Source organism: Synchiropus splendidus, chromosome 17 (assembly GCF_027744825.2).
Source record: "Synchiropus splendidus isolate RoL2022-P1 chromosome 17, RoL_Sspl_1.0, whole genome shotgun sequence".
In the NCBI taxonomy this organism is placed as follows: Eukaryota; Metazoa; Chordata; class Actinopteri; order Syngnathiformes; family Callionymidae; genus Synchiropus; species Synchiropus splendidus.
Window position 1 is genome coordinate 15,871,386 of NC_071350.1, and position 24,633 is coordinate 15,896,018.

Sequence of the window (24,633 nt, forward strand, 5' to 3'; positions counted from 1 at the left end):
CTCGGCTTTTATCTCTGGCGCGAACGAAGATCTTTATCGTTCCTTCTCCATGTTTTATGAACTTTTCTTCAGGGCAGAAATGAAGCTCGTGCAGAGTTTATTGTCAACACTTGAATATGTTTTCATGAGAAGGCGGTCTATTCTTTTAGCTGAGGCTTGGTCGCAGGACTTCCCTCTCCGTAGATACAGGCTCAAACGCTCTCGAAGGAATATGGGGCTGGTTCCTGGTCTACCTGGTATCTGCTGGACCATCTGTCCCAGAGAGAGTCTGGGGTTTCCTGTAGGCGGTGAATGGGGGCGTGACATGTCTTTCTATAGATGCAACCATTTTTGAAGGAGGTGTTTCTTGGTCACCCTGATATCTCATGAGGTTCATGCTGTGTAGAACCTTGTTTAGCAACTGCTTTAGTTGCCTTGAGCATCCTAGACTGACGACAAAGGCTTTAGCGTAGCATGTTGACGTATTGGCAGCGCAATGCGTGAAAAAAAAAAAGATGGCGGTTGGGGTGAGGGTGAGCCATGGCTCCATTCATTCTACGTTTAACATTGTGTCAAATCGCTATTTATAGCCCGTAAAACAGCCATGCGCTTTAGTTACGGTAAATAGCAACTGACAATCGGTGTCATTCAGTGAAGAGAGCCTCGGCACGTACCCCTGTTTCCCCACCTCACACATCCTCGGACGCCTGTGTGTGGTGCACCTCGCACTCTGTGATGCACAATCCACACCGACCTGCCTGGAACGCTACGGAAGGAAAACATTCTTTTAGTCCATTGCAACACCAAATGTGTAACATGAAACGCTGAAGCCTTTTTCGTCAGTATAGGACGCAAAAGTCCACTTTCCTAACATTAATCTATTTTGCTGAGGGAGTGAGGATGGGTTGGTTTTTCTGAAGGCGGCTGAATGAATGTAAACCCTTCAGCAACACATCTTTTGGTCGCTAGAAAAGTCATCGTTTCACGACTGTTTTCGAATCACTCTAGGACCCAGTTTCAAAAAGCAGTGAGACTGTCATGTTTCGTTTCTCTTGTGCTTTCATTTCGTGATTTTGTTATTTTGTTCCTCTGTTTTTGTCTATTGCTTCTTGTTGCGCGAGTGAGTGTTTTTGTGTAGACTCACCTTTTCTGTTTCTCCGCTATATAGTCATTCCTCGTGCGTGTGTGAGTAGATCCACCACCGAACGCTTTTTGTTACTTGGGCCTCGTGAGCAACCTCCGAGTGCCGATGTCCCTCTTAGTCAGGCTTAATCTTATTCGCCTGTTTTCTGTTTCAGGATCCTCCCTGCCCCGCTTGTGTTTCCTCACTCCGCGTTTTGGTGTTGACGTCCTTGGTTCATCGTTCCTGTCCGTCTTGTGTGCTTATATTATTCATTGTAGTGAATTGTTAAAACTACCCTCGCTCTCCCGAGTCATCTGTAAACCTGCACCAATTCAGCTACTGGCTTCACTCTCCTTGACAAAGCCATGACAGGGACACAGCGTCACATCTTTCCAACTGTCAGTCCAATTCTGAATGATCATTTAATACCAGCGATCAAACTTGCGTCACTTGTTGTGTTTGAATATGAAACAAACTTGTCTGGGTGCTCGAAATGCAACACTCCACTGGAACCTCGGGGCCTGTTTACATCACTGCTTTTATTATTGTGTTGCTTCTGTCCATCCTCCCAAGAAGCTCTCACATGCCGACGTAGGTCTTTTGTCACCGCAGAATATGGATTAAAAATATGCATTCATATTTTTTGAATAATTACTCTGCAGCCAAATGTGACAAGTCGGGATAAATGGCGACTTCAAATACGCTAATGTCGATTACCCTTTGAAGAGTGACGTGAAGGGCAAAACGTTCCCTGATAATTCTCAGCAGAGAAACACGTGCCGAGCGAGGAGCCTGCTGTTGACTGGAGATGGAATTCTAGATCGGCGAGAGAGGTAGGTGCTAAAATGCTGCTCGACAAACATCACTAGAGAGAAGAAGAAGAGGGGGTAGATCCACAGTCGCTGAAGTCACGATAGAGACATGATACCTTGTCAGTGTTCCAGAAACCACTGCAGGTTTTTAACCAGGTCCGACTTCCTGGCTACACCAAGTCAGTTTCCGGCATCCTAGTTTACCTGTCTGTTCCTGCTTAACCCAGATGTCACATTTCAAATCTACCAGATTGTCTATCAACTCAATATTTCGCTTTCTACTTTCCCAAGTCTCCTTAAGACGTCTTTTCGGTGGTCCATGTGTGCCAGGTCTATAGTTGGACTTCGTCCTCAAGCTTGAGGCCCAGATTTGACTGGTCTTATTGGGACGTGCATTTGTGATTTTTTTTTTTTTCGAATTCCTCGCCCGTGATTCGGTTCGTTGGCGCCTTCAGTTTTCAGACTTTCTACTTTCTTTTTGATCTCCCAGTTTGGTGATGCTTTTGGATTCTGCGACCTTTTGTTGGATTGTTGTAAAACCTTAGGTTTGATTCAATGCTACTGTTTGTTACTCTGGTCTCCTGTTGGTCTTTTCATTAAGGCGTTTGGGTCCCGCTCCGCTCGAATCATAACAGTTCAGGTTTTCCAAGGTCGAATCTTCTTTAGACTTCCTTTTGGGTACAGTTCAGGTCGGACTATCTGGCTACCAAGATGAATGTCAGAGACGTTCAAGTCAATTTCTAAAAAATGGTTGTTGGTCTTTGTAGTTCACCACATGACTTTTCCAAGTCGAAGTAGAACCTTCAAACTTTCTGGTTTCCGATGTTATAGTTTGCGAAGTCGATATGAGAAAACCAATTGACTAACTTTATGCTTCATAACCGAGTCTATCAGATCGATTTCAAACCTGACCAAATTTGTTTTTCTGACATTTGGATTAAACAAGACTGATGTGGACAAACCAGTCCACAAGTCTTGATGAGACTATAAAATTATCATTTCTCCGCATTACGTATTGATCTGGATGGAAACTTCTGTCCCAGCTTTGCGGTCATTTCATCTGTATATCTGCATGTTTCCATAAAGCTTGCGGATACGAACAGAACAGAGCCTTACCACTGGAAACTATAGGGGGCAGTGTTGCTGTTACTACCCGATACATAGCTCTAGTGAGACATGAAGAAGACATAATAACAGCGTAAATTCTCAGTCCTCCACTCACAAGATACTTAACAGCGTCACCGACCACCATGTTTGTTTTGGAGTTTGTTTTGCCTTACGACTCTGGGTTGCTCCCCCTGGTGGATATATTGGTGAACAGCAAAACTAATGCGTTCGATTTCGTACGTAGCATCAGTGGACCTTAAGTCTACTTCAGACCTCCTCTTTAACAAGTTCACTGGGTAACGTCCAAGTCTATAGCAGGCTAAATAGTTTACCAAGTCCTCATTTCACTTCCTAATTGACCAAGTCCGAGTTTGCTATTTCTTATTTCCACGTCCCTGTTAACCAGGTCCATTCCTAAGTAGACAACAATGAACAGTGCAGACAATTAAAGCTGTCGTTGATAAGGAAATACATTCAAATCTTTGGACATAAATTCAAACGGAGTTATTCGCACAGCATAAACACGTCCCTCAGGACCAAACTCTCCGAGCAGCGTCTCTTTTCTTGCTCATTAAGCGCCTCCATTCTCAGTCGTCTCTCAACGATAAACAAAGTCTTCCCAAGAGTACTTCTGAACGCTGGGCCGGAAAAACTTGAGCTGTTTTCTTTCTGCGCCGCGCTGGCTCCATGCTACATTTAAACTTCCCAAAGTTTAAATCTCTTTCTCGTCGGCCTCCGCGCAGACTTCCAGGTGACTGACACATGAATCGCCGCCGCTCGGAGCCAAACAGTGTCACGCGGCCGTTGATGACCTTTTATTGGGACTGCTCTGTCAGCATGCTGTCATATTAGGCACGTTGTTGACTCCATGTGCCGTCCCTTCTCGATTCCTCTGTTGAAACAGAGAGCTGTCAGAGGAGGTGACGGACTGAGGCAGTAACCCTGCTGTTCCTTGATCAGTTTCCAGCACAAACAAGGCGAACAAGAGCACAGCTTGTGATTCATCAGTCAGCCAGACGACGGAGCTGGCACAGATCAAGCCGCTCATTTGACACGTACTTTTGGATGTTTGCTTTAGCGACACCAGGACAGGTAGCTGGTTTCAGCTCGCCCCGTCATTGCCAGCCGTCCTTTGCTGATGTGTTGACTTGGGACACGACGTGTTCTATTAAGCAGACACACGGGATGCGGACGCCTGTAGTGTTTCAAATCCCACCATGTTTCACTTCATTTCACATCAAGCATCGCTGAGTAATGTTGTCCAGCACCAGGAAGTGCCTATGTTACTGCCATCATTCCCTTTTTCTCCTGGCCATTTCCTGTTTCCGTTCCTATGTCACAGGACCTGAGCACTTGAGACTTCCAACCGCTTTGTTCTGTTGCGTTTCCGGTGTTTGGATGACGTTTCTGAGCTAATATTTTTCGATGTTATCGTGTATATTTTGACCACCAAGTCACTTTATTTAAGCTTAAGGCCCTGATTTGACTAGTCTTATTTAGACGTGCTAGTTCCCAAGTCTATATAAAACAATTTTCCAAGGACTTTGTCGAGTCTTCTTCAGACTTCCTTTCGGGTTCATGTCAGACTTCAAGCAAGTCTTTCTGGTTACCAAGAGCTGTGTATATATTTGACCACCAAGTCGCTTTATTTTCCCAATTCTACTTAAAACTGCCATCTCATGTCTTTTCAGTTTCCACGCGTCCCAAGTCTATTTTTGGAATTGGTCTCAAGCTTAAGGCCTTGATTTGACTAGTCTTATTTAGACGTGCTAGTTCCCAAGTCTATATAAAACAATTTCCAAGGACTTTGTCGAGTCTTCTTCAGACTTCCTTTCGGGTTCATGTCAGACTTCAAGCAAGTCTTTCTGGTTACCAAGAGCTGTGTATATATTTGACCACCAAGTCGCTTTATTTTCCCAATTCTACTTAAAACTGCCTTCTCATGTCTTTTCAGTTTCCACGCGTCCCAAGTCTATTTTTGGAATTGGTCTCAAGCTTAAGGCCCTGATTTGACTAGTCTTACTTAGACGTGCTAGTTCCCAAGTCTATATAAAACAATTTCCAAGGACTTTGTCGAGTCTTCTTCAGACTTCCTTTCGGGTTCATGTCAGACTTCAAGCAAGTCTTTCTGGTTACCAAGAGCTGTGTATATATTTGACCACCAAGTCGCTTTATTTTCCCAATTCTTCTTAAGACTGCCTTCTCATGTCTTTTCAGTTTCCATGCGTGTCAAGTCTATTTTTGGAATTGGTCTCAAGTTTAAGGCCCGGATTTGACTAGTCTTATTTAGACGTGCTAGTTCCCAAGTCTATATAAAACAATTTCCAAGGACTTTGTCGAGTCTTCTTCAGACTTCCTTTCGGGTTCATGTCAGACTTCAACCAAGACTTTCTGGTTACCAAGAGCTGTGTATATATTTGACCACCAAGTCGCTTTATTTTCCCAATACGCCAAGTCTTTCCCAGGTCGTCTATCAAGTCTAGTCATGATTTGCCCGCTGTTATTAAATCATGTAGTTGCGTTCCACTCTCGTGATCATTATCATTTGCTTGCCATTGCATGTGTAACCTAAGACCAAGTCGAGTCTGAGACAAGAGGATGCCGTGGCCAAGTCCAGGACCAAGACCAATCGTGGGGCGAGACTAAACTGGCCATAGAACATTGACGCATAAGTCTCTTTGTCAAACAGAAACACACATTTCTTGCTTCCTGTAAGCAAAATCCAGAACGGAAATACTTATAGAAACTACCATAATTTCCAGACTATTGGATAAACCAGAATATAAGCCACACCCACTAAATTAAAGGACTAAGTCGGTTTTGTAGACACACAACTCAGGCTGGTCCACAGGCCGCGCTGTGGAAGTGCAGTGATTTCTGGTCCTGGCTAAATGCTTGAGAACGCGTGACATCACTTTGAAACAAAAATGGGTTCCAGCATCGACTGACGATATCAAACCTGACGCGCATCACGGCTCCAATATGATATGACTCGTCACATCAGACCAATGAAATCACATTCACATTACCGACACTTTCCACCATTGCTACGGTTTTCCTGCAACTCCATCCTGCTGTGGCGGCGGAGCTCCTCTGGTCTGTGGTGCCGAGACTTGATATCTTGACGCCAAGAACAATTTCCCTTCAAAAGCCATATATCAGCCACAGTGTTCAGGGTGTCCGAAAAAGTAGCGGCTTACAGTCCAGAAATGACGGTAGTAGTTTGAGCGACTACTGCAGAGTTTGGCCTCTATTTTAGTCTCAGGCCCTCAAAGTCTTGCTCTCGGTCTTGATCTCTGGTTTATTGGTCTTGACTACAACACGATCGTTTGCTCCGAGACAGTTACCCCGCGAGTTGCTCTGAATATTCAGCAGGATAGTAAAGGATGCCCTTTGAAGCGCTCTTCAGCTGTTGGCTACTGTCTCATCTACACCCCCCCACCCCCCTCCTCCTTTGACTAAACCTTGAGTCAGCATCTTTATCAACAAAGTACAAGGGCAGTTGGCTTGTTAACCAAAATCCGAGCTGGTGACTGAGTCTCTCCCGACAAAGGCCCGCAGTCTCTGGCGGTGATTGTGGTGGGAATCGGAGGCGGCTTTGATGTGGAATGAGGCCTTGCGAAGACTCAACCCAGCTGTTAATGAACAGCCTGGGCTGCAGTGTTATTGTTGCAGCCCGTGATTGTTTGGGTGGGTGGTTGGGCTGGCGACGGGTCCACAGGGAAATGGAAGATGTGAGAGGTTTTGAAGTCGAGTCATTTATTCTCGACTGTCAGCTTCCTTCGCGCTGTTTTCTCTCACTGTATGTCTCCGCCTGCCCCTCCCCGCCCCCCCCTCCACTTTCGTCTCGACTCCCGTGGTACGTCGGAGGCAGCGTCCTCTGTAGCTCCTGTTGTATTCTCCCGCTCTGATGTTGTTATCCCGCTTCTCTTCGCCCCGTCTGCGACTAAAATACGTTCAAGGATGATGTCCGATAACTTTTTTTGGAAATGTTGTCGTTGCTCTCATGCATTATTTGTACAATACAGGTATTGTATTATAGACTCTGCGCTGTCACTGGAGAAGCGCGGTGCTGTTTCAGCGCGAGCGTATGTAGGACACATTTTGGCGTGTTGTTTCCTTGATACTGTTTGTGAGTTCTGTTTCTTACGAAACCTTGGACTTAAAAATAAAGTCTGCCAGCACATCAGTGACGTTACAACTCGTAGACCTTGAAAGATTATTGAACAAAACAACGCAAGAAGAACAAATCCTTGGGTAAAGCAGCTCTCAGGAGTGTCAAAATTATAAATTCTAGCACGTGTTTTCGCACTTTTTTGCATCAACTGTTGCTGTGAAACATGGAAACAATGGTGGAGTGGAGAGTCTGGCTTGCGGCAAATGTCAACATATTGCTTGCTTCACACGCAACTGCGCGCAATTGAGATGAGGTGGTGAAGCTTCATGAAGCACTGCCCTCATTTTCAGTTCCCACTAGATGCCACTCTCTGCTGAAAAACCTTTGGATTAGCGCCACCTATTGAGCCCTGAAAATATGGGTACTTTTTTCATGAAGTCTCATCCGCCCACATCCTACAAATACCAGAAGTACTTTTACTTTTTTGACTGACTTCCTGTATGAACGATCATCTCAACTACAACTTGAGCGAAACCGTGCCAGCTTGTGACGCTGAGTCGCAAAAAATAGAACTCAATCCGATTATGAGTGGCAAGGATTGGCGGCAGCGGCTTCCTTGGTGAGAGCCATTCTTTCTTCCAAGCGGTGCCGCTCGGTTCAAAAGTGCATTTGAGGTGAGTCGTGCTGGCAACAGAACGTCTGGAAATCAGTTCAACACCTGAACTGTCCTTCCGACAATGAGTACAGGCCAAAGCATTTGAAGTATCTCCTTCAGGTGCCGGGTTCCAACGACGGAATGGTTCGGTGCTACAGGTCTGGACTCACGCACGTGTGCCACAAACTTCTTAAAATCTGATCTGCATATGAGCTCCGATTCAGGTTGAATGGTTTACCCAAAACAAAGAGGGAGAAGCCCCCGTACAAAGAGTCAGATACCAAATTGAACATTTGGGTTTCTAGCAATATCAGAAGCGAAATTGGGGCCATTGTTCATGCCACACTCCAAAGCTTGGAAAGTCTCACACTTTTCTCATGAAGGCATCGACATGAAAAACCTGTGACATCATACATATTTGCCGGATTAAACGCGTGAGGTGTAAATTGTCAGTCCTTTCATGCCGGTTATGTATTTAATTTACCATCGTCTCATCCATGATGGACTCAGGAGATGAACTGTCCGCTACGTGAGTCTCAGTCTGAACGAAGGGCTGTAGGGGACGTAAGATACAGGATCTCCTTCTGATAAGCTTTTACAGGAACAGTATGTAATAGCATGTGAATGTACGAACCGCTTAAGTGCGCCTCCATTAGAGTCCTCATAAGAGCCAGTCTCCATTAGTTCCAGGCTTCATTGATCCGATGGTGGCAAGTCTGTGTGGTCAGCGATTCCCTCCATGCCAGCCGAGGTTTTGCTAGTGATCCAATCTCCCTGGCGTCCGGATCCATGGAGGAAACTTAAACATCCCAAAACAAATAGAAGCTCGCTTTGTTTATGCCTGTCGAGAAAGATAAGGAGGAGATAAATGACAAGTGTTTCACTCTACGAAACATCACCCTTCAAATGTTTCTGCTGGACTTTCAGGTGCTATTGATCTAAACTACATTTCCAACATTAAAAAAATAAATAAAATAATAACTGAAATTCAAAATTAAAATAATAAAATACATTAAATTAATTTCCACTTAAGGGAATGATAAAATAAATCCAAATTAAATAAAAATATCTCTGCCCTGTTTATCACATTGTATATAAAGTAATAGCAAAAACACGTTTGTAAATAGTTCTAGAAATGTTTACAATAGTATTCAAAGTAAAAATGAAATTACTTCCCTGCTTGAGTAAAAGGAAAATAACAGGTCAGGTTGAGTATACGGTTGTTCAATTTAAATTTTAAAACTTAGGAGGAGTGTGACTTAGCTTAACAGTAAAACAAAACTCAATAATGACAGTTTTTAAATTAAAATATATTTTAAATCTATATATAATTACATTTTTGCTGTGTTGGTAGATTACGTATTTTTATTTTCATTTATTTTTACATTTTTTTCTTTATTTTTAAACAAGAAGATCAGGTTTTCTTCATGTCCGCTGCTGCCTCCTCGACCCAACCACAGATAATCTGCAGAAGATGGATGTCATCCTCCATCTTTATTATGCAATTGCATTTGTCAGCTTTGACCAAACATCATTTTAAAATCATTTCCACCATTGCTTCCCTCCCTTCCTGCCAGATGTAGCTGGGATTAGCTCCATCCTCGACTGACCCTGGATTAAAGGGAATAACAGCAAGTTTGTAGATGCATAGACAAAGCACAGAAAGACTGTCATCCCAACAGCTATATTTTTATCTTCACAAATATATTTTTTCAACCCCTGTTTTAAACTGGTCTGTTTTTCAGTTAACGTGCGCGTGTGCGCTGCTGAGGTCGCTGCGTGGGCGTCACGAGGGGCCTGTTTGTTTTCTGCTCGCTGATATTTAAATAAGTGGCGATGGTTGCAGGTCAACGGCTGACATTTGATGGCAGATTAAAATTTAACTCCTTCACCACCTGAAAAACAAAAAAAGGCTTCGATAAGAATAAAGTTTTGAGCTGCCCACGATGGCATCCGGACACCTGAGGGATGAAGAGTCCTTCCCACACACCTGCAGCTCTGACTCACTTCAGGTGTTCAGACTCTGGAGGAAAATGGAGGGCGTGTGGGTGAGAGATGGAGAGGGAGCGTGCGCTGCCGATGACTGGGTGAACGCGTGTCCTCATGCGCGTTGCCTTTCCGTGTCAGTAGACAGACACCCTCTGGCTGGACTAAAATAAAGTCTCCTCACCTGTACGCGGCCTTTTGAGAAAGACAGTGTGTGTCACCGGCCCAGAGGCCACTGCCACGCTGACTTAACGCCGCTGGAACACTCAGCGGACTCTACACGGCCAGGTCAGGACGGCCTCAACTCTTCGGACGGTGGCGTCACCACCTCTTCAGTCCTTCGATAAACACTGGATGGATTGAAGTGGATGATTCAAGTGAGAAAGGCTGTGGACCAGTGTAACCCAAGGCTCGCTTGAGTTTAGCTTTGTGTTTATCTCTGTGTGTGTCCAGTAATGATGGTCTCGTGACGCTTCATGAAACAGCGAGGTAGCGCCCTACGCTCAAAATTATTTCAATTGAATTCAATTTTACATACATTTTAAGACGACTGAACCACCTACGGAGCTCGGAACATACCGACACTGTTTCATGAAGCCTCATCAGCCCATCACTTATTTTGGTAACAGACATCAAGAGGGTGGTTTGGGGTTTTCTCCGGCATGTCTCCACTGTGAGACTCAAAGTAGAACCTCAGTGTGACGCCAGCAGTGGTGATGAGGCATCATGAAACTGTGCCATTATTCTAGGTGGTGCACTCACTTTAAAAAGGCGAGGTTTCATTGGAATTTTTTAGCAGACAGTGCCAACTAGTGGATCAGAAAATCACATCAGCCACTAGATGGCACTCTTTGCTCTGAAATAGTTGGTTTTGATCAGCTACTTTAATGAAACCTCACATCAATTCTGAACTGACTGCGCCACCTACTGAGCTCTGAAAATGAGGTCGCTGTTACATGAGAGCCTACTACAATATAATACATGTACAACTACAACAATGATTGTATTTCAGGGTGGTGCTCAAAGGTGGTCTTAACCTGGACGGTTGACGTTCCAGAATATGACACTTAAACAAGAGTTGCCGGTGACTAACAAGAGCCAACAGGGAGGAACCCCCAGGGCAGACCCGGGACACAGAGAAGATCTGGAGGAGTCTTGGCCTCGTCACTTCCAAAACTTTAAAACCCAAAGATTATTTGTAAAAAATAACATATCAGTAGGAGTCTAAGTAAGTATAAGTCATGACTCTTTATTCACTTGGAAAACCTGAACTGACGGCTTTCTGAAGCGCTTCAATGACCTTGCAGTGACCTTCAACATTTTTGATGGCAGCGTGAGCTCAGACCACTGAAGACCTTTTTTAATGTATTCTGTAGCTAGTTATCAATTTACACACTTCAGAGGGAAACAATTTCACACTTGGTTTCATGAGAGATTTCAGGGAATAAGTGTTCCAGTTCGGCGCGATTCTGTGGAGAAATAGCAGAACATTTGGACTCCAGAGAACTTTCATTTGAGTTAATCAACCCTGGGAATTACCCGACGTTGTTCCTGGTAACGACGCAGCCCAGTGAAATTACTCAGAGTCGGCACGCAAGTCGGCGGGCTTTTAAAGCACATGCTGAGTCAGAGTGAGCGGTCGTACATGACTGGAAAGATCAGGGGACAAAGTTCCTCAGCAACACCAAGAACAAGTACGAGTGGCTCTCGCAAAACTTTTGCTTCATTTGATGCTAATCTTTGATGTCGTGAAGGGGGTTAAAGGTTTGGTCTGACGGCCTCATTTGGCCCACAGGCCACAGGCTTGAGAGTCATGTTCTTTTCATGTTTCTAAGGCAAACAGGGCCAGGGATGATGGGAAGACTGCAACCCATTCTCACTCCATTTAGCAACTATCTTTGGGTGACATTGGCGTTGCTAGGTGTTTCAATAGAGTAAAGCTGTGTCCCATTTCTCACCCTAACTCTGGTTTTTGATCCTAACACTCAGTGTAGTGTGTCTCAGTCCGAAAGCACTCGCTGTTCACCATGATGCCTTCAAACCGAAGGAGCTCCGGAGCTGACTTGAAACCAAGTGGGAATATGAAGTGTGGATAGATTTCCAGGATACCAAACAACAAACAATGTTGGACAGGACAACAGGGACATTTTAGTAACAGGAAGTACTCTTCTGTTTGTTTATTCGTATCACATGTCAGCGACCCAACTGGTCGTCCGCGTCCGACAACATGAACAATACAATAAAATTGTTGTTTCCAAATATACAAAGTATATTTGGAAACAATATACTTTGGAAACAACAGTGTGCTAGCATCCAGGCTAACATTAACATCGTCCTACCTATTAAAGATCTATCACCGCAATATAGTGACTGCAAAGTCGGCTTCGGCTCCGTCCATTTCTTCTCCGCAGGTTCAGCAAACCCAGTGGGATTAGCAGTGCCGATGCAAGAGGTTGCAAAAACGTCTTAGGGACGTCATTCACTTCACTTTGTCGTCGGAAGGCACTTCATAGTGGAGGGCGCTCAGAACCAAGTGCTAGTGTTAGGGGGAGAAATGGGACATAGCCTAACATTTTGAACCCCTTCTTTTTTTTTAGGTCCTTACAGGGGTGGGTGCATGGAGGGAGACGATCAGGACCGCACATCACTACTTTTAAATGGACGTCACTTTTAAGCACCGCATGTGGCTCTCCTTACTGACGGTGCCATCAAAGCCAAATGACTGAAACGCACGGGCGGTTGAGGAGCTACACAGACCAAGTGAGACATCATTGTTTTACAGGGTGATGTACCATCCGAACCACAACTTCGGGCCCCCAACGGTGTCGGCATATGCCACAGAAGACTTCAGTCGAAAGCCTTGAAGAAGGTGTTGCAACGTGAACTGAGCCCCTCAATAACAGGACGCTTCAGTGACCATCATCACGGCCGTGAGTCACTGAATCTCGTGACTCGTCACGAGTCAGTGTCATCCCTCTGATCTGTTTTCCAAAGCTCCCGGGCCTCAGGGAGTCTCGTCAATATTTCACGACGGTGCAATGTATCTTTTGGCGCTGAAACATGCGGTGAATTAAACATGACTGGCTGCATCATCAAAAGCTTTTAATGAAAGTAGAAGAGCAAAGCTCTTCGGCTTTTGCATGGTAATTAAAGCGACTGGAATTTTCGGGAGAGTTTAACGAGGTGTTAAAATGATCGGAGAGTGAGTCAAGACAACGGATCTCGGAGGCAGAAGTTTACGCCAGACTTGCATGATGAGATGACTCAGCACTTCTCAGTAAAATTCAGCAATTCTGCTCTTTTCTTCCCTGTCAGAATCAGCAAATGTGTTTTGGAAAACACTCTTCTTCACAAGCTGATCTCAACTGAAGACTCAGTGAAGCTACAGTAGTTCAGCGCTTCGCTTGCTAAAAATGCTGAAGCATTGAAAAAAATAGGACAAAACCTTTTGGTTTAGAAAACAGTCAAATAAATTAAACAAGTCACATTTACTTGTTGATACCATTTGAAATGTCACTGAAAGCAATGAGCTACAGCTAACATGGTAGCAGCTAACACTGGAACTCCGTTAGCACCACAGGGAGTGAGGAATCCTTGACTGTGCCTTGTCCCTTTATTAACATGTCCTGTAGTGATGGGCAGATGAGGCTTCATGACACAGTAATGACGGTTTCATGAAACAGTGTCCTGATTTTCAGTGACCACCAGATGGCACCGTCTGCTATAAAACATTTGGACATGAACAACTAATTCAACGAAACCTAACATCAATTCTAAACCAAGAGCGCCATCTAGTGGCCTCTAAAAATGAGGACACTCTTCCATCAACCCTGCATTACTGTTTCATGACGCCTCAGGTTTAAGGTTGCGTCACAGAAAACCATGGGTGTCCGATGTGTGCTGGACGACAGAAGACACGGAGACGTGATTAAATGAATGATTTAATAGACAAAGACCAGGTCATACACAGACGAACAGGAATGAAGAACGAAAGGCGCCGGAACCAGAACACGGACTGGGAGTGTGACGTAAGGGTTGGGGAAAAACGTGGAACGAAAGAGATGCGAATTTTAAAACGGGGAGAACACACATGCACACGAGGAAGTAACTATTTCAATGAGGAAACAAAAAGTGAGATCGACAAAATACTCACGCGGAAATCTACTGGAATATTGAAAATGAAAGTAGAGACGAAGCGAGAAGAAACGAGAACTAAGGAAGCGGCTGAAAGGAAATGAAGCGCGCAATGACTTCAGAGTATTTGAGGGAGCTTTAACGAAAGAGAAGAATTTTAGGAGAGTTTACCATTGGAACGCGAAGAAACCATCCGGCGACACAAGCTGGCGTCGAGGAGTTGATATCCGTGGAAGTCCGGTTACCAAATGCATGCCAGCTGTGTCGCTCAGAAAGCTGGAGAGAGAGAACAGGAAACGGAAACATAGGAACACAAAAATAAAAGCATGGAGAAACGCATGACAGGTGATGGACAATCTACGAAATCTACCACGAACAGTGAAAGAAAAAAGGAGTGGAAAAGATGGCGTCAACCTATCAAAAGGTTCCTGCTAAACTGCGACAGTGAAACAAAAAACACTACGACGTGAGGCTCATCTCTGGAGCCTATTTAACACATTAGATCTCAGCCACTGCTCTCGAGCCCTCGGGTGAAGTAAACCTGGCTTCTTCCCCGATTCCTCCGGATATTTCCCTCCTGAGTGTTCAGCGCCGACCTGGCTGCAGCTAAGCACTTGTTATGTTTGCATCGAGTGTGTCGGTGATTAATTAAAGCAATCTATCTGCAATTTCAGCTGGGAATTGTGATGTTGTTGTGAAGATTAGTGGCTGAGAAAGACTCGCAAAGCCGGTAGCGTCGGAGCCCCCGGACTCCCAGAGCACTTCTTCATCTACTGTAGCAGCAGCAGCGTGGAACGTACAGATGTAGGGGGACGCTGTAATGGGGAGCTAACATAAATAGGTGCGACTCTCTGCTCATTCGCGGCCTCTGTTTGGTCCCGGTGTTTGACTTCCAACTCCTCCACGTGACCCTCTGATGCACTGTCCTAACCACACCCCAGTTTCTTCGCCTCCGACTCCTGCTTCCTCTCGCTCTGTGTCTCGGTCAATCCATCCGTTTTAGAAGTAACAAGCTAATAATGCTGAGCGAGGTCAGGCCAGTCCGCCAGGTTCCGAGAGCTCCCATGCATAATTGAAAATTACAGAAAGTCCCCGCAGTGTTTCCACCGAGCAGAGGGTTCAGGCCCGAGGCCTGCAGGAGAGTCCGGTGAGACTCCTGGAAATGAGAGTCAGCGACTTTTTGGATGGTTTTTTTGAGCTTCCAAATCCTTGGTGACTGGAGCACGGCGTGGGCAAAAGAGGGAAATCAAAGATGGAGGAGGGAAAGGGCCAAAAAGTCATCTGACAGTGAAGCAGATCAAGAACATTTGATCAGAAATAGTTTTTGTTTACTGATCGCCAAATATCCTGCTATTTTAAAAGTATGAATTTATGTTTATTCTAATATTTCTATGAGTTGATTCAATGTGAGCTGTTGTGTTGTGCGATTATAGATCAGACCGGGGCAAAGTGCGGCCCGGGGGCCATATGCGGCCGATGCCTGTATTTTTGTGGCATCAGACTAAAACGACAACTGAAATGTTCAATTTTTCTGCCTTTTTTGTTCTTTCTCTTTCAGTCACCGCCACCACTTCAGCAGTACATGTAGCATGTTCCTGTTTCAAGAGTAAAATTTTCATTGGCCATTTTCTGAAAATATATTTGGAAATAAATTGCCTTTTTATGGTGAATGTCTGGTCCATAGTTATGTTGATTTATATCAAAATTAAGTGCATAATAAATGAAATATTTCAATAGTTTTCATTGTATATTTAATATCCTCACACTTAATCTTTTTAGCTCAACTTGTCCTGGTTACTTAAGTATATATTTTGGCTATTTTTACGTCATGTTTTGTATTCTTTATTGTCTTTCTTTTGATGACGGCCCCTCGCAACAGTTACAGGGAAAGTGTTTTGCTCTTATTCCTTCCTATTCGGTCTCACATCTCACTCTAATGTGTCACTGTAATAAACAATCCTTGTACTGTATAAACTTCAATATTTCAAATGTATTTCTTGCCATTGATCTTCTAAAAATATTCATGACGTTCCACAATTTAATGCTATTTTTCATCTAGTTTTGTTTATGAAACAGCGCAGATGAATTATAATAGAACATAATAATAATGTCGTTTCCGAACTGCAATATTTTGTCTTCAAGTGAATAGTTTCGGCCATTTATCTTCTTTCCCTCCTGACACTTTTCCAGCGGAACTTCACAGTTAGCATGAACACACTGCCCAGCAAGCCCCCAGCCTCGTATAAAGTGGCCACTTAGGCTGTTTCCTGGTGCGTATGTGAAGGAAGGGGAAAACAAGAAAGGCAGTTTTGATGATCCCCCGCCTGTGAGAGCCGGCTGAACGTCTCTGTGGCGGATGATTTAAACCATCATTTCTCGCCCATTCGTCTAAAAAAACAGCCTTTTCGGAAGCCGCGCACACACAACGGCGGATGTGCGCTGGCCGACCACAGGGAACACCCGGGTGTATAATCGGGTCTGCGAAGGCAATTTATCAGACGGCATTTCCTCGGCGTGGAGCGGGGGTCCCTCAGCTCTGCACTAGCAGCCAACGCCTGGCTCCCGTATTGGGGGAGGTCTTCCTCTGAGCTGTGGTCCCGTGCAATCAATCATGAGGCCGCAGCAGAGGTTCGCCACCGTCTCCGATACGTGCGCCTCTAATGAAGGCCTTTTGCTGTTGACGTGTTGTGAGGACGGGTGGGAGAGAGTTGTGGGGGGGGGGATGTGCGATAGGATATAGGAGCTAGTTCAGAGTCGAAAACATGGTTTGGAGAGTCCTGTATTGGTATTATTATTATTATTATTATTATTATTATTATTATTATTATTATTATTAGTAGTAGTAGTAGTAGTAGTAGTAGTAGTAGTAGTAGTAGTAGTAGTAGTGTTATTATTATTATTGTTGTTTCCTTTCCCTTGAATTTTTAAAAGGGTAATAAAAATTCCAGTATTTTACACATTTTTTGTATGTTCTGTTGTAAGTATTTTCCTCTTAATCCTCAATTCTGAATTTTTTTTTTTCTGTTTCATTTTTTAAAATAATGTTCTATATTATGACCATATTAACTGACTCTAATAAGTTCAGATATTCAACATCACACAACATCAAATGTGAGGGGGGGGGTAATGTGCGATAGGATATAGGAGCTAGTTCAGAGACAAAAACATGGTTTGGAGAGTCCTGTATTGGTATTTTGGGATTCCCCCATTATTATTATTATTATTATTATTATTAGTAGTAGTAGTAGTGTTGTTGTTTTCTTTCCCTTGAATTTTTAAAAGGGTAATACAAATTTCAGTATTTTACACATTTTTTGTATGTTCTGTAGTAAGTATTTTCCTCTTAATCCTCAATTGTGAAGTTTTTTTTTTTTAATAATGTTTTATATTATGACCATGTTAACTCACTCTAATAATATCAGATATTTTTCAGAACATTACACAACATCAAATGTGAGATATTATCAAAAAGAGCATTTTACTTTGTTGTCTCGCCATCAAAAAAATTAATTTTGGAATATTATTCTTCCACCCCTCATTAGATATGTAAAACCAACTGATGCTTTTAAAAAAGATAAACAAATGAATAAAATAATAATTTCAGTGTTCATCTTAACTCAAATATTTTTTTTATATTTTTCTGAAATATTTCACAATGATCATTTTTTGTTTTTTGCATTTATAAAAGAAGAATTCCTCTGGTGATTTAAAAATAACTAAATAAATAAAAATCAACTTCCTTTCTTATATCTTCTCTTATGATGAAGGTAAAAATAATATATTGTTATTATTATTATTGTCATTTTTTCCACAAACTGATTAAGCTTCTTTTCTTTTCTTTATTCCAGTGACTCTTTTCTTGCATGAAATTTCATATCACAGTTCAACATTAATAATTTCGGAATTTGTTGCACTAATTTATTGATTTTATTCTTACAATTTTTTTTAAATATGAACATTTAAAATATTTTTGCCTCATTCCAAGGGGGAAAAAAAAGACTCAGGCAGTAATTATTCAGTCAAATGTATTCAACTAATATTGACATTGCAGTTGTGCTTCAGGTGAATCGTGGCTGGAAAACCAAAAACGTCATTTTCTGTTGTTTGCCACCTCATTGTTAGCTACGTTACACACAAAACAAAGTGTGTGGCCACAATTCTCCCAGCAGCCTTGCGGAAGAGCGTCTTATTTCCAGTCTATTTACTCTTATTTCTACTTTTCTAATACATTTATGAGGCTCGCAGCCGTCCCCTAACAACAGTCCCAGCTCCTCTAAAGTGTCTCCATCTGCTCGGCAGCTTGTTATCTTTAGTGGAGGAAAAAAAAAAACAGATAACCAGAACATTTTCTAAACCTTTTAGTTCCAGGCCCAAAGTGTCCAAGCCTATTAGATCCTTGTGACACATGGAAATGAGGTCATGTGTTCTCTGGGGGACAATCCTTATCCATATTTCGGGGATTTCTCGCGCGCGAGAGTGGGAGACGTTGAAGAAGTGACTGAGGGAGAGAAATGGGTCCCAGAGAGGATCATTAAAATGCGGATAACCCCGGACAACTGGGGCTTTCAGCCCTTTGCATCATGACAAATGTTCTGAACGTATAGATCTGAGAGCAAGATGATGCTACGTTTGAGTGAAGATGATCGACGCTCAACGCGTTCTACTGAACTGAATGGTGTCGTAACAAAGTGGAAGAGAAAGTGTTACATATGATGTCAAAGGTTTGGTTCGCTTGTTTTTTTTTCAACCCTTTTTCACTCGCAAGGCATCAAATAGTGACTTCTTTCAAGTGTACACAGCGTCCAATGTTAGCGTCCCATTCTCATCACGACTTCAGTATACACATGCCACTTGGTATCTATGGTGCCATAGAAGTCACCATGACTGAAGGGCATATAAGGCAGCGCCATCCCATGGCCAAACCCTTGTTTTACGTGAATCACAACCCATGGTGCCAAGCTGACTTGGGCGTCACTCTGGACGTAAGAAGTGCAGGTAAAAATAGTCGCTATTTGACGCCTTGCAAGTGAGAATGGGTGCGGTTTCTTATTGAACTAGATTTATCTGCTGTCAGAGACTAGCGCCACTGCTACCTCTTGTTTGTACCTGTCAAATCTTCCCGGTGCTGTTTCCAACCAGGCTATGCAGTGTTCCGAGATTCGACGTCATGTTTACGATATAGCATTTAGGATCGGCTGACAAAAGAAGAAAGAATTGTTGCAATAGTCTGGTGGATCGAGAAACAGTGGTGACCTGGGGAGTAGTTTTTGCCGGGAGGAAGTCAGTCGCACCACTAGGTTGTGCTACTCCGTGACGCGTAACCTAGTGGATCCCCACATGGGACTGACAAAATTGCAGAAGAAATACATTTTTAAAAATTCCAAAATTTCTACCCGATGCATAGTGATGGGCCTTTGACAGTGTGCTCATTTTGAGTCCACTAGATGGCGCCATCTGCTCAAAACTATTTCAATGATAACTTGCCTTATTTAACATAAAGAGCGCCACCTGAAAATGAGGACACTGTTTCATGAAGCCTCATCATGAGTGTGATTTGACAAGTCCTACAGGGGTCAACTTCCACAACTGCTGAATCCCACAAACCCGAGTGAGTCCCTATCACAGTGCAAATCATTGTGCTCCAAAGAGTCATGTGACTTGATGCTGGTGAGTGGGGTGTAAATTTAGAAAAAGAAGTCTGTGAACAGTGTATGTGCCAGTCTGTTTTCACATGTCTTGACTGGGAATTGGACTTGAGGAAGCGGTGACTTGCACGCAGAGGTCTGTTGTACAACCAGTTCAGAACCTGCACAGTGCTTTAATGTAGCTTGAAGGTGGCAATAATAAGTTCATATTTGAACTCACGCTCTCCAGTCATGTTCATGAGGACTCCGCCAAGTCCCTCTTTCCTCCCTCGGTCCACACATCTATCCATCTGCACATAGGCATCGACTCTTCAGCCAACCTGTGGGACTATCAGCTTCCCTCCCCGGTGCTGCTGTCCACGTACGACATCATAGAACTGAGCGCCAATCCCACTCTGGAAGTGTCGGCGGGAAATAATTAGGCGGTTCATTAGCACCGGGGACCACGTTTCCATTCTCCGCTCGCCACGAAAGAAGCTCCCGTAATTGGACGCCGAGGAAACTATACCCACGAAGTGGAGAGGCAGCGGCTGACACTCTCGAGGAGACATCCGGGGAGCACATATCCGCACTTGTTTTAAATATAGTCACGGAGCGGGTCTTTTTTTTCACCCCCGCCAAGAACTGCTTTTTTATTCAGTGAATTTCTACTTTGACGTCTCACCCCACTCCACCCTGCCTGCACCTTCTTCTTCACCTCTGTCCATTATTCCGCATGACTGAATCTAAATATCCATTTTCACTCCTCCACGGGTCAAACTCAACGCCCAATTCTGGCCTACCAAGTCCTGTGATGTGGCCTATGAGAGGGTCAATACATACTTACCTATATGGACCAAACGGAGCAGTACCAATGGAAACCAAGGGGGGCAGTGTTGCTGATACATAGCTCCAATGAGACACAAAGACGACCGGCAAACATCTTCTATCGCAGCTGAGGAAAGTGAATCAGATGGGATTTCCAATTCCATGCCTCAACAGAATGCTGCCCCCGGCTCCTGGGTGTCCATCGTCACACATTGCTTTCTCTTTACGTACAGCTCATTCTTGAGCTCCTGTAGGACGGAAAAATCGATGAACATTTATGTCGCATGCTCATTCAGTTACACAGCTTTAGGGGGGAGAAGGACAACACAAGCTGTTTGTCGTGGCCACGAATGGAGCATCCGTGTGGAGAACCACAGTCGCAGCCGAGATGTTCTGTCACACGTGTCTTCGTGTGCCGACTCGTCACATGTTTGATTCATCCTTGGAGCTGAATATTGAGCCGCCGTCTAAATGAATAGAAGTGTCTCCTCGTGAGGGCAGGGTGACACAGGAAGTAAAATATCCCCCCATTATTTATCGCTCACTCTTCGGTTTTCACGAGAAGAATAAATCTTAAAATACATTTTTAGGACGGCAAACCCAAAATATGCAGATATTAAATTAATACTCAGAAAGAAATATATATTTTTCTGCATTTTTTTAAATCATACACTTTCTTGATATCACTCTTAAAATATTTCAAACTATATATTTTTATAATATATAATTTTTTTCTATTCCAAGGTCAGGTCACAGGGGTAACTCCCCTCTTCTAAGGGTGTCACGAGTTGCTCTCACGTCAACTGAGCTCGACATCATGTGCAGTGGTTCTACTTCGAGTCTCTCCCAGATGATCGGCTCCTGTCCAAGCTGACATTCAGGGCCAAAATTCACCGGTCACATAACCATATGGGAGCAGGGTATGCCACATGTTTGGGGCGACAAAGTCGCAGCTAAAAGTCATTTCAAGCGACACATGATATTTGTTGCATTGAACTTAAAACAATCAGAGCACACACTTTATGGTGAGCGGAGAGTGAACATCGCGGTTGCTGGCGACGCACCAAAGGTTCTGATGGACCCAAGGATTGACCACAAACTCCCCTCTTTTAGCCAACTTGATGTGCAACAAACTTTAGACCCGGCCCCCAGTGGACTGACTGACTTTTGGAATGTGAGGGGGGAGTCAAAGGCCTCTGCAAGTCATGTCGTTCATTTGGATCTTGTTCTATTAGTCGCCACCCAAGGCCTGTGGATTTGAGAGGCTTGTCTTTTAGCTAAGCTCTTTTTTCACCACAAGATCCTTACGCACCAACTCGTATCCATTCGTCCCTCACTTGTGAACAAGACCCCAAGACACATGGATCATGGTCCTGTACTTACTATATAGAAGCCGATCGCTGCTGGTCACATACCCATGTAAAATAAATTTGTTTCGGAACTTTGCCGCTTTGGGCTGTTATTTTCCGCCGAAGAATAAAAAGCGGAGCGATGTCAGAATTGTGACACCAAAGTGTGAAATCACGTTTGAACTTCCAAGCCTGTCCTTGTGAGTGTCACGCTGCGGTTCAAAAGGCAAGACAGATGACAAGTCAAAGTTCCTTTTCAAAAGGAAGCGCAGGTGAAACCAGGACAGAGTGTCGTCGACAACATCACGGCGATGTTAAAACTTCACTTCGCCGGTGGATAAATCACATCTCCTTTCACTGTCTTCGCCTCCAGCAATAATGCAGATGTTACTCAACTCACTCAAAGTGGTGAAGAAAAAGAAAAAAAGAAGGTTCCTTCTCGGTATTCTGGCAGCGGGCTTTTAGATAAATTATGTGTCCTGACAGTTGGCTGTGATGCTGCAGTCATTTTCAGGACCGTTTGTCAATGTGGTGAACAGTTATGGTCGAATATGATCTACAGCTTCTGCCATGCGCTGGAAGAGAAAAGCTGAAGTCAAAGCTTTTACCTCACTTATTTAATGTTGGGCATCAGAAGCTACAAGTTGAAGAAGATATATATATATATATATTCTTCAACTTGTAGCTTCTGATGCCCAACATTAAATAAAATAATTTTTCAAATTTTATTTTTTTAGCCTGAAAGATTTAGACATTAAATACATCAATGAAGACTCAATGAAGAAGCGTAATTGTATTATATTTTATTCAATAAAAATAATACACTTTTTCTTTTATATATTTCTTGGTTGATTTGATACCATTAAATTTGCAAAAATTTAAACAGGAAAAATTTTACAAGAAAAAAAAACAGGACAAAAAGAGGGGGAAAAAAATAAATAAATAAATAAATATATAAATATATATATATATATATATATATATATATATATATATATATATATATGAATGTTATTTGAAAAAAATCCCAGCAGTCACAAAATGTGTTTTTCAACAATTGAATGTTGTTTTTATACATTATTATTATTATTAGATTAAAAAATACCTTAAATGTAACCAATATTTAAATATATACAGCTGTTTTGAATATTCTTAAAAATAAACATTGAGCATGGGTCAAGGCAAGTCAAAGGTAATTAAATTATGTAATTTAAAATAAATGATTTTTTTTGCCATTTCAGTAATTATTGACTACTTTATGATTTGAAAGTACATGAAAATATCTGTGAGCATTAAGGAGAAATGTATATATTATTCTAAGGACTTTTACACATTAATAACTAACAGATTAGTTGCAATAAAAAATATATATATTCCTTACAGAAACTTTTTCAGCTCCAAGAAACGGTCTGCCAGACGATAGATTTCAGTTGAGGAAATTTCACGAAGGAAGAATAATGTCAAAACCTCGTCCGAGTTGCTGTATTTCCGTGGTCCTGTTGCTGGATCCAGCATGTCTGGGTGTAACCATCTAATGCTGCAATAATAACCATCTCATCGGGGACCAAAAGAGTCACATTTGAAGAGAGAAAGGTCAGCGAGGCAGGAGTGATGAAAGCCCAAACACAACCGTCGTGTTTCCTCTAACTCCCACAGGGAGGTGAAGTCGACGTGAGGACGATAAGAAACCACCACCAGCACCAGCTCATGTGCTCAAGAGTGCAACTTCCCCATCCAAGTTGCATCATTCCTCCGGCTCTGGAGTGAAGGCTTGTCTCTCTAATGATGATGGAGACTCGCAGCAACACATAGTCGTGTTCGCATTCATGTGTGCTCTTTCATGACTGCAGTAAATCGCCTGTGATGCAGTAAAATCTGGAGATTCTAGTGAAGGAGTGCAGCTGCAGGAGAAGGGCAGGCAGTGGAGCTGAGAAGCCCAAACTGGTGGGACTGACTCTGGTGAGTCGAGTCGCCGATGAACTCCAGGTGAGTGGACTGAGAGACGAGAAACAGCTGCGACTCAATTGGTGCCGGCGCAGTCGAGTGGAAACAAGGGTAAAAAAAGAAAGCAATGATAAGAAAAAAACGCAATAAATCACACAATAAAACCAGAGAATGAAAACAAGAGATTAGAAAAAATAATAGCTAATAACTTAACATTTAAATTTCAAAAATAATAAACATTAAAATTAAATACTGAGATATTTAAACTCGGGGTGGGATTCGATTCAAAAAATGTATCTAGTGAATTAGTTTTATTATTTATAATTAAGTTTTTATATCACCTTTGAAACTAATGCTCTTTTAATGTCTTGAAAATATTTGAATAAGAATTTCAATTTCATAAGAAATTCAATTAATATTAAAAACAATTTAATGATTTTGTTGTTAATTAATCGTAATAATGTTGTAATTAATTAATTTAAAGTCCACCACTAATTTAAACACATATATAAATAAATAAAAATCCTCAATATGTGAGTCAAAAGCAGTTTACAAACAAATTTAAATCGATTAGTTTGGTCGGAAAAAAACAAAAATGAAACACATTGCTTCATAAAATGCAAACATGTTTTAAAACAAGTGTTTAAAACACCCATAAATTTAAAGTTGTGCTCTGTAGACCTTTTGAAACACATGTTTCTGAGCTGCGTGTGAACGGAAATCAGGGCCAATGCACTCGGCATCGCTGGAAACAAAGGTTCATGTTTGCTCGCGTGTGTCCGAACATCTGTGGGTCGGCAGCCAAGCTTCACGTTTTAATAAGTGCTGATGGTGTGAGACCGGAATTACAAGAGACTTATCTCTGCTGGGTCCCGCAGCCAGAGTCAGGCGCTGCACGTGGTGGCGACACCAGTCGAGCATCGGCGCGACTCACTCCACCCGGTTGTGTTTGTCCTTGAAAGTTTCATCGGAATA